Raw genomic sequence first — 9,751 nt, forward strand, 5'->3', positions numbered from 1 at the left:
TTTGTGGAAATTGTTTATGTGAAACACGATGATGTGTAGTTCACTTTACAGCAGTTGAGCAGCAATTAAGACTGCATAATGTCAGACACACATTTCGGCAGAAACAGTAAGATGGACAATTTCAGAATAACACAAGACTGAAAACAGTAAAATCCCTTTTACATAAATTCCCTGTACATAAATTCAGTGCTTTCAAAATTTGAATGTTATCTGAACATTAACAACAATATAGATATAATATAAAATATGGACCTAGTGCATACAGCAGGTCTTCTATATTCACAAACATTTGGCCATATAGTGTATGTACAATTTAAGGACACTGGGAAAACAAAGTGCATAAAATATCTTTTGGCATGGTGGATTCTTTATGGTGTATATGTTTTCATTTAAAGCAGTCATAAAATACATTGTAAACACAGAGCGGAAAGATTTCATTTTTCTCCTGGCTGCACATTTATATTTTCATCTGCAGCAGTCAGCAGATATTTTCATTGACTTGTGTGTTACTACAGCTATTCAGTTCTATCCCCTACCCTAAAATAACCTTAACCTCCGTAACTAAAGCATTGCATTTTTGTTTTTAAGTAAAAGTACTTATGGGGATGAGATGAATGCTGATTCAGTCTTTTGAGGTGATTTTTCTGTCTACTATTCAGGTTAACAATAGCTCTGAGTTTAGGAACAGCAGTCAATGCCTATAGCCAATTGCATCCATGATGGCTGCACTATGATGTATGCTTCCACTGCACAACATTAATAGCCTTCTTCATGTAATCGCAATGTCATGACCAACCAAACACAACTATAAATTATAACACTAGCTCATTCAGCTTCTCATCAATGCTCATTTGTGCATGACAGTTATTGAGCCAAGCAGACAAGGACATCCAGCAAGAATTACTAAATACCCTGAGGTGTAAGATGATGTAGAAGCTTATAAATATCTGCTAGGAGAACATCATTAACCAAGTGTCTGTTCCAAGATTTAACACATAGTTCAGTGTTCCAAAGGAAATATTTAAAAAAAAAAAACATGAAGTAGTAGTGGGACAGACATGAAAATGAGCAAAGAAACCCCCTCTTAATTAATGCAGAGATTGTAGCTACGTCATCCCAGCATTAGGAACACTAATTCCTATGGTCCCCAGCTATCTTTATTGTTGTTTACTGTACTAACCTCTTCTCAATGACCACACTTGCTGAAGTCTCACTCCAGGCTTGCACGCCTGTCATTTTGCCAATCACCTAACCCATTGACTGTTTATTGTTTTGAGTATTACCTAGCTTTTCTGATATGAAAGAAAGCTTTGCCGATGCATACAGGTTTTAGTACAATTCAACAAGACTCACACCAAGACAAGCAAACTGGCCCTGTTTTTTTAACTCCTATCGACTCCAGTTCCAAGAATATCAAGGCTGTTGCTTTGTCACACATTTATCTATCAAGCTCCAAGCCTGTGACTACTGACACTATCCTACATGAATCCTGCTTTATTGCAGCTATCAGCTGGGACACTGAAAGATAAATCAGGACCTTCAAAATCACCCTGCTCCTGTCCAGTGTCCACAGACAATGATTACATCCCTTCTAATTTCCACAATGCTCTGATCACATGTGTTCACACTTCACTAGCCACAGGACACCCAGGTGTCACAAAAACTTGCCAGTTCCTCTGCATGAAAAATTGTTACAAGACAGTCAACAAATCATGTTCAATTTGTGCCAAAGGCAAAGTCACCCATACTCCCCAGCAGGCCATCTCCTCCCTGTTCTAGTCTCATCTTGCCAAGGCTAAGCAACCAACCAACCAGCTGCTTCTTTAAATCCCTCGGACTTATCCCTCACCTGGCCTTGTCAACCGTCTTTGAAATGGCAGGGAGTGAATAGCAAGTATGATTTCTATGTACTAAGAATCTGATTGGAAGTTTCCTCAGAATAACCAAAAGAATAAAATGAATGGACACCCAAACCTCTGTCACTTGGCAACACATAACATAGCATTCCAGTGTATACATGGAACACCTAACTCACAAATATGCCTTCAGTCCATTATTGGTTTAAGGAACATAAGAGAGCAGCAGAACCAGAAGATCAGTCATGTTGCTTACCAACTACACTTCCCATAATCTCAGCACGATACAATACTCAAACACTATTATCACTCACTAGATAAGTGATTTGTTGTTGTCTGTGATGTTACTAAACTGTTCTGTTTTGTTTTGCATCACAGTTTTCATTTCAGTTATGTTTTCTGTTCTCCTGTTTGCTTTGCCTTGTTCAACCCTGTTTGCTGAATACCTGCTCCATTGCTTGTCTTGAGTATTGCTAACCTTTCTGGTTTTTTCACTGTAGTAATCAAAAGTTTACATTCACTTGCACCTGTCTGTCTGTCCTAAACAGGTATACAAACATCACAGGTATGTTGATTTAGATTTTATCAGCTCATCCTTTTTGGATACAACAAAAGATTAGTGTGAATGGGATTGAATAAGGTAAGTTATGGTCCACTGCCTGTTTGCACAGTTACATCAACAGTTGATTTTTAATGTTTATTGAATCTCCAGGCTCTGTGCTTTGTCAGCCATATTTTAAACATGTTGTTGACGGCATCCTGTCCTCAGAAAGAGTCTGCGTACAAATGGAAAACGTAGCTCTCAAAAGAAGTTTAGCAAAGCAAAACATTTTTATGAAGTTTGATTAAAATGCTAAATTTCTGTTTTTTCTTTTGGATTCAGACTTTTTGAGAACCAGTTTTCCCCCAGATGTGAAATCTTACGTTCAATAAGTTACCTATCCATGGCTTGTACATCTGTCCTTACTGTTGATTCTTGTGACTTTAAATAATAATCACAACAACCAGAACATGAGAAATGCCAGCAAATTTAGTGTAAGATTTTTCCTCATGTCAACAATGACATGATATAAATACACTGCCTATATTTACTCATCATAAAATCATGTTTCCTTTGTTCTGAATACAACTGTCACCCATGAAGTACAGTATCATCATGTGATTTCATGTGGTCTGCTGTGGTAGTGCCTTTATTGCAAATGGAAGGTAATTATATTGCTTTTTTCTCCATTGCAATGAGGACAAGGGCACTTTAATCATTTGAATATGTCCTTGTTTAAGAGTGTAGGACATGGCTTTATTTTGCAATGAACTAGGAATTATATTATTGTAATAATTCATGAACAAAACATGGCCCTGAATGACCCAGAATAATTTGTTTTCAAAACTGTCTCCTTCTCTGAGACTGAAGTGTTCATGGTTTAACATTTATAATAAGTGGTTTACCAGAAATTTTTTTTAGCAGATAAATGAGACAAATTTGAGAGTGCAAATTTGGGATAACTATTCTGTTAAGCTGACAAATGAACATTTAAGTGTTTGCCACCCTGCATATAATAGCGCTTTAATAGGCAACATTCAATTTTTTTCCCCATCTTCCTCTGGACTCTTATCACATCTTTGTGCATGTTATCTGATTTCACACATGCCCAACTGTTAACACAAACAAGGTCCTAGGTGCACCTTTTCCTGTTCATGTTTGATTTTTACTGTCTGTGCACAGCACACAATGTATTTCACCTTGAGAATGAGTAAAATAAGGTATAAAGGGAGGGAAGAATAGCGGCATTCAAGAGAGAGGGAGAAAAAAATGGGGACGCTCAACCTTTGAGTTCTTTATCTCCTCACTACAGTGGCCCATCGGAAGGTTTTGTTCCTTTTTTAGTCTCATTATCCACTGTAACCTTTGACTTCATTTGTGATGTTCAAAACAGACATCAAGACACTCTCACTCTCACTTTTTTGCTCTCTCTGTCACCTTTTCTGACCCTGCTGTAGCTTTTAAATGTCAACTGGAATCTGGTAGTGCTGGCTTGGTTATAGAGCATACAGTAAGAACTGAGGGACACACTCTCATACTGAGCAGTTGTGCTGCAGGTTTAAGGATTATACAGTCCATCTAGATTTTTAGCAATTTTGCAACTGTAGAAACCTCCTATCAATTCTTCTATTCTACTTGTATAGAAAGTACTTATATACGTGTCTTCACTGGAAATAGTTTAAATGAATCATTCTATGCTTGTAATTTCACCAATTCAAGTAGAAATAAAAACACAAAAAATTCTGTTTGTAGAAAATTTTGAAATGAAAAAAAAAGAAACACCAAAAATTGAGCATTTTTTGGCTGCAACAAAAATCTCAAATGCTAAAGAGACTGAATATAAGCAATAAATATGAAGCTGGCATTGCAGTGGAGTTGAGAAATGTATAGAGTCATGAACCTTTACTATATTTACAATGTGTTTTCACATTTTATGTCCTTGACTCAGGGCTTGCTTAATAATTCTAAAAATAAAAGCAAAGAGGATTTTTTTTATAAACAGAAAATGAGTAAGGTTATAAATTAAAGGAAAAAAAAACCCTAACAAAAGGTGTCTTAATAATGTTATGGGCTTACACAAACCACCAAAATGGCATCAGGTGCTGCAGATTCTACTATTCCCATTGCAGGGATAAAACCTTTCTATTAACTGATATTCTCTCAGCTGGTGTTTTGATGACTATGTTGGAGAGTGCCGTCTAACACATTACTCAAAAAATCTCCCACAGGTGTTCAATTGGATTGAAATCCAGCAACTGCAAGGGCCATAACACAAGATTTACACCATTTTCTGACTCACCAACCAATTTAGTGAGCCTGTTAATATCCATAAAACATGTTTGAGCTTACATTTCTTTATTCAACCTACATTTTACCAATGCAATGAACACATTGGCTTAACTGTAAAACATTAGATAATTTCTAGGTAAGAATTTCTAGGTATGCAACTGAGCCCTTGTTTCCTTTGACTGAGGATGGGGCCATCCAGGAAGAGACCACTTCAATCTGTATAGAAATGTTTTATCTAAGGATAGAGGTGATCAGTTTAAAAGAACTTTGTATTTATTCACATTTTGTATTTATTCACAAGTAGAGCCAAAAGATGTCAGTGAAATGCATTAGACAGCATTAAAAACAGTATTTTTTAGTATATAGATGCATAGAGTATAATACATTTGATGTTGTTTATCAGCCTTTTTTTGAGTCATTGCGGTTCTACTAGTTGCGTTAGGTATCAAGTCTCACTGAAACCTTCAGCTGATATTTTTTTCCTGCTATTTCCTGTTCCTGTTTTTACTGCCAATTTACAGCTTGTCTTAATACCTTCCAGTTTTGGAAAAAAATGCCTTCTGATCCACAAAGGAGACTTGCGTCCACCTGAAGTGGTCCAGAGAGCAGTTTTATCTCCTTATGTTTGCAAAAAGTAATTAGGCTATACATAATTATTTCAGAGCTAAGCCCCACTACATTTAGGGGGCTGCAAGGGGGAGCAGTTGTTGTCACAGGGGCATTGGCAGTAGGTACAAAAAGATAAACATATGTCTAGACCTGGTGAAACGTCCTGGGAATTTCTTTTGACAAGAGAAGAGAACAGAAGGATAAAAACAAAAAGGTAATGCAAAATTCACACATACACACACACACACACACACACACACACACACACACACACACACACACACACACACACTATTTCTAAGCAGGACACAAAGTCTGTTCACTCTCTGGGTTTGTCTACACAAAATCTCTCTTTCTCTCTCTCTCTCTCTCTCTCTCTCTCTCTCTTCCATTTACTGCAGCCTAATTGTTCCTAACAAAGGAGTCGTGGTGCAGATGCATGCTCTGATTAGGTGAATGCACCTGCTGACATTTCTCTCTCCCTGATGCTGACTCTCCTCTGCCCTTAATTGTTAATTTTATTATTCATTTGCTCCCCAAATTGCTCTTCTCACAAGATCTAATACATAATGAAAGTGAACAGAGTCTCTGAAATGACTACTGAATGAAACCAACTTATAGTTAAGTGCTCTGAGAAGTACATAGTAAAGGATTAGTGCTGAACACATGGAAATATCAGCCTCAGTCCATTGAAACAGTGACATGATTCTAAAGGCCAATCAATATTGTCCATGGTGCAGTAGCAACATGCTCCTTTGTTGTGGTTTCAGCTTTAGATAAATCCTTGAGGCCCTTCAATTGTGTGGCTTGCACTTAGAGTCTGCTGGTAACAATAACACTATAATGGATCGAATTTCAACATTGTTCTTTTTCTGAAAGTTATTCAGTCAACATTGCTCATTCGAGAGAGCTCAGAGACTTTGAGGATCAGAAAGATTGGTTTTGTGCATTAAGGATGGAAGGGGAACAATAGTGGGTATGATTCCTCAGTGCCAGTCAGCTCCAGGACTCTGACCATACATAAACATGAGCCAGTCACACTGCCACAGCAAGACACCAACACTGAAGAATGGCAGGCTTCAGATGCAAGTAAAGATACACAGTGTTTGTGTATGCAGTTCTGCTTCTGAGGTTATATAATACTCATGAATATGTAGGGAGCAATAACAGTATGAAGATATTAACATATAACATTTCATTGATTTTTAACCATGTGTCTTCTGGAGTACGGATTAACAGATTTTTAGTGTTTATTACTCAGGACTTTTTAAAAACAGAAATTATTAGATATATTGAACCCTATAGCAATACACAATTAATTTATCCCATTCTGACTGATAATACAGACAAAATAATAAACATTAAAGTGTGCTATATTCTATTTTAAGCTTGTATTAAAAACTATAACCATAAATGTTTTCTGAGATAAATAATGAAAATGTATAAATGATGAATAAAATATTAATTTCATTACATTCATTTCATTACAGTTTCAAAAAACATAAAATGGTAGAATTATGTCTACTCTTTCTTTCATTAAAAAAACTCCCAGAAATATGCAGCTCTGTGTATGTCTCCATGCAAATATAACAACAGGTATAATAGCAAAAATCCAAGGTACTTTCAGATTGATGTTTTGTCACTATTTCACCTCTATTGGTAGTGACTGAGGTAAAACAGTCAGTAAAAAAAACTGCATATCTACTAACAACAGCTTCATTGTTAGTTAGCACTCGTCAAAAGATTGTTTTCATTCTTCTACCCTACAGGACTGAATAGACATCAACATGTTTGAACCACAACCAAGAAATCAAACTTGTTTAAAAAGACACTTACACTAAGTAGTTAATTATCTGCTGTTTTTTATAATAACTTACAGTACTTTCTACTGTAAAATTATGTTAGATAAACTGTATACTTTGCATCTCACATTCTATTAGTTTACAACTACTCCAGACAAGTATACAGTGGTGAGAAAGTGTTCGACCCCTTCCTAATTTTTTTGCACGTTTGTCACACTTTAATGTTTGATGATCTGAAACATTAAAGTGTGACAAACGTGCAAAAAAATAAAAAATCAGGAAGGGGAAAACACTTTTTCACACCACTGTACATGTATGGTAAAAGACACAAAACCTGTAATAACTATTAACAAGGTTTATCAAGTTAAATTAGAGAGAATAGCTTACTCCCAGTTTAATATAATAGCACTTTTACAAATTTGGGTGTTGTATTTATCACGGGGGCATGGTTGCTTAGTGGTTAGCACGTTCGCCTCACACCTCCAGGGTTGGGGGTTCGATTCCCGCCTCCACCTTGTGTGTGTGGAGTTTGCATGTTTCATCCGGGTTTCCTCCCCCGGTCCAAAGACATGCATGGTAGGTTGATTGGCATCTCTGGAAAAATTGTCCGCAGTGTGTGATTGCGTGAGTGAATGAGAGTGTGTGTGCCCTGCGATGGGTTGGCACTCCGTCCTGGGTGTATCCTGCCTTGATGCCCAATGACGCCTGAGATAGGCACAGGCTCCCCGTGACCCGAGAGTTCGGATAAGCGGTAGAAAATGAATGAATGAATGAATGTATTTATCACCCAAAACATGAAGCTTTCCCACTTGCTGAAGTAATCACTAGCAAACATAGATACATAGCACACTAGATGCTCATAATGATTGCTGTTAAGGGACTTCAGCACAATAGGGATCTCCCAAGCAGGGATCTTGGGTAATTGTGATGCTTCACCCTCTCTAAAACCACATAATATATATTATATATATATTTTAGCCGCCAATGAGCTGCCCTGCACTGTGTGGTGACACACTACACAGGCTACTGAATTCTTTTTTAGTGTAGATAGGCTGCCACTGTTACTCGTCACTTAAGAAAAAAATAGCACCAAGCGAATTGGCTATAAAAGGCCTATGTACTAGAGTCTCTTGTGTTCATGAGTGTTCCCTGGACTGCTGTGTCACATTCCTCTATCCACAGTTCTTTCCCAGGCACCAAACCAACAAGCACAGGTGATCTGACATAGCATGTGACTGTGTGCTGCTAGATAATTTAAGCTTACTATGGCTGAGGCCAACAGAGGAACTTGTATGCAAGAGATGACTAACTTTGTGCCACCCTTTTATCGATATATCTGAACAGCACAATGTTATAAACAGCACAATGACATGTCAACATCTCAGAACCCAATAAGGAAAAACAACCTCTATTCCAGCTGATTCCAGTGGTTGTGTTCAAATCGTCTATTAAAGTGCTCAGTGAATTCATTGTGGCCTTATAATGTTTTTTGTAAAAAACCTTGAGCTGGCCAATGATGTGCGAAAAGCATATTCAGTGTCACTGGCTGTGTAGCACTAACAAACCCCACTAGGGCAATTGTCATTTTAATACTGGCTGCCAGGTCTAGTTAGAGCCAAACAGTGATGCCTGTGTGCTCTAAAAGACTGACCCAGACCCATTTTCAGCCATTGCTGAAGCTGTAGTTAAATAAAGCGGTTCAGTTACTAGGTTATTATCAGCATGTAAGAATCTTTCATACGGGGCCCTAGACATAGCAGTCTCAGGTTGCTCCAATTTGAGAAACAGAGAGGGTGACTAGTCATTGGATTGGATTGGAGGGCTCAGTTGGAGGACATTAGTCTCTGAATTTTGCAGTCTCAGCTCCTGACTCATCAATTTCAGCTGAACTATGTCTATTGATTCACCAAGAAAGTGACTAAGATTGATTTGTGGACCTCCTGCTTTGTCATATTTATCAGTCATAGCATGATGTGAGCAGATGTATCTAACAAACTTTTAGGCTGTGATGTTTGGGACAGATTTGATTCAGGCCATAAATCTGCCAGCTGACCATGCTCTAACACCTTTTGAATTGCCACATAGTACAGGTGATATTCAAGCCAGAGACCACATCCTTAACATGGTCAATGCTGAGACAGTGAGCGCAATCCTGATGACAATCTTTGGTTTACAAGGTAATTCTACACTGGCCGCATGATCTGTCTATCATGAAAGAATGAGGGGTCCATCATGTGAAGGGAAGGATCACTACTTTCAGATTCTTCATGGCAAGCTTTTGCATGATTCAGGTCACATGCTTCTTGCACTGCATTACAAATTCTGGTATAAATTAGTTTCAGAGCAGTAAAGACTAATGTTGCAACAAAAGCGGATTCTCAAACGATTTGAGATTTGTTTGTCCAAACCTGACCAACATGTTTAGGGAACGTGCTGTTATAGAGCCCTCTGGAGGTCTTTTTTTAGAAATGCACAACAGAAAAAGTGCATCAGTCTGGAGTACTAGATCACAAGTTGAAATATATCCCTGACAGCACGATCATTAATGTCTGTCATGTATTTAGTCTTCCACTCAGGGGATTCGATCAGGGTGTATGTGTCTACAAACTCCTGCAACTAATCCTTGTATATGGACTGAGGCTGTGGTTGTTTCC

The sequence above is a fragment of the Tachysurus vachellii genome, chromosome 14, assembly GCF_030014155.1.
Source record: "Tachysurus vachellii isolate PV-2020 chromosome 14, HZAU_Pvac_v1, whole genome shotgun sequence".
Taxonomy (NCBI): domain Eukaryota; kingdom Metazoa; phylum Chordata; class Actinopteri; order Siluriformes; family Bagridae; genus Tachysurus; species Tachysurus vachellii.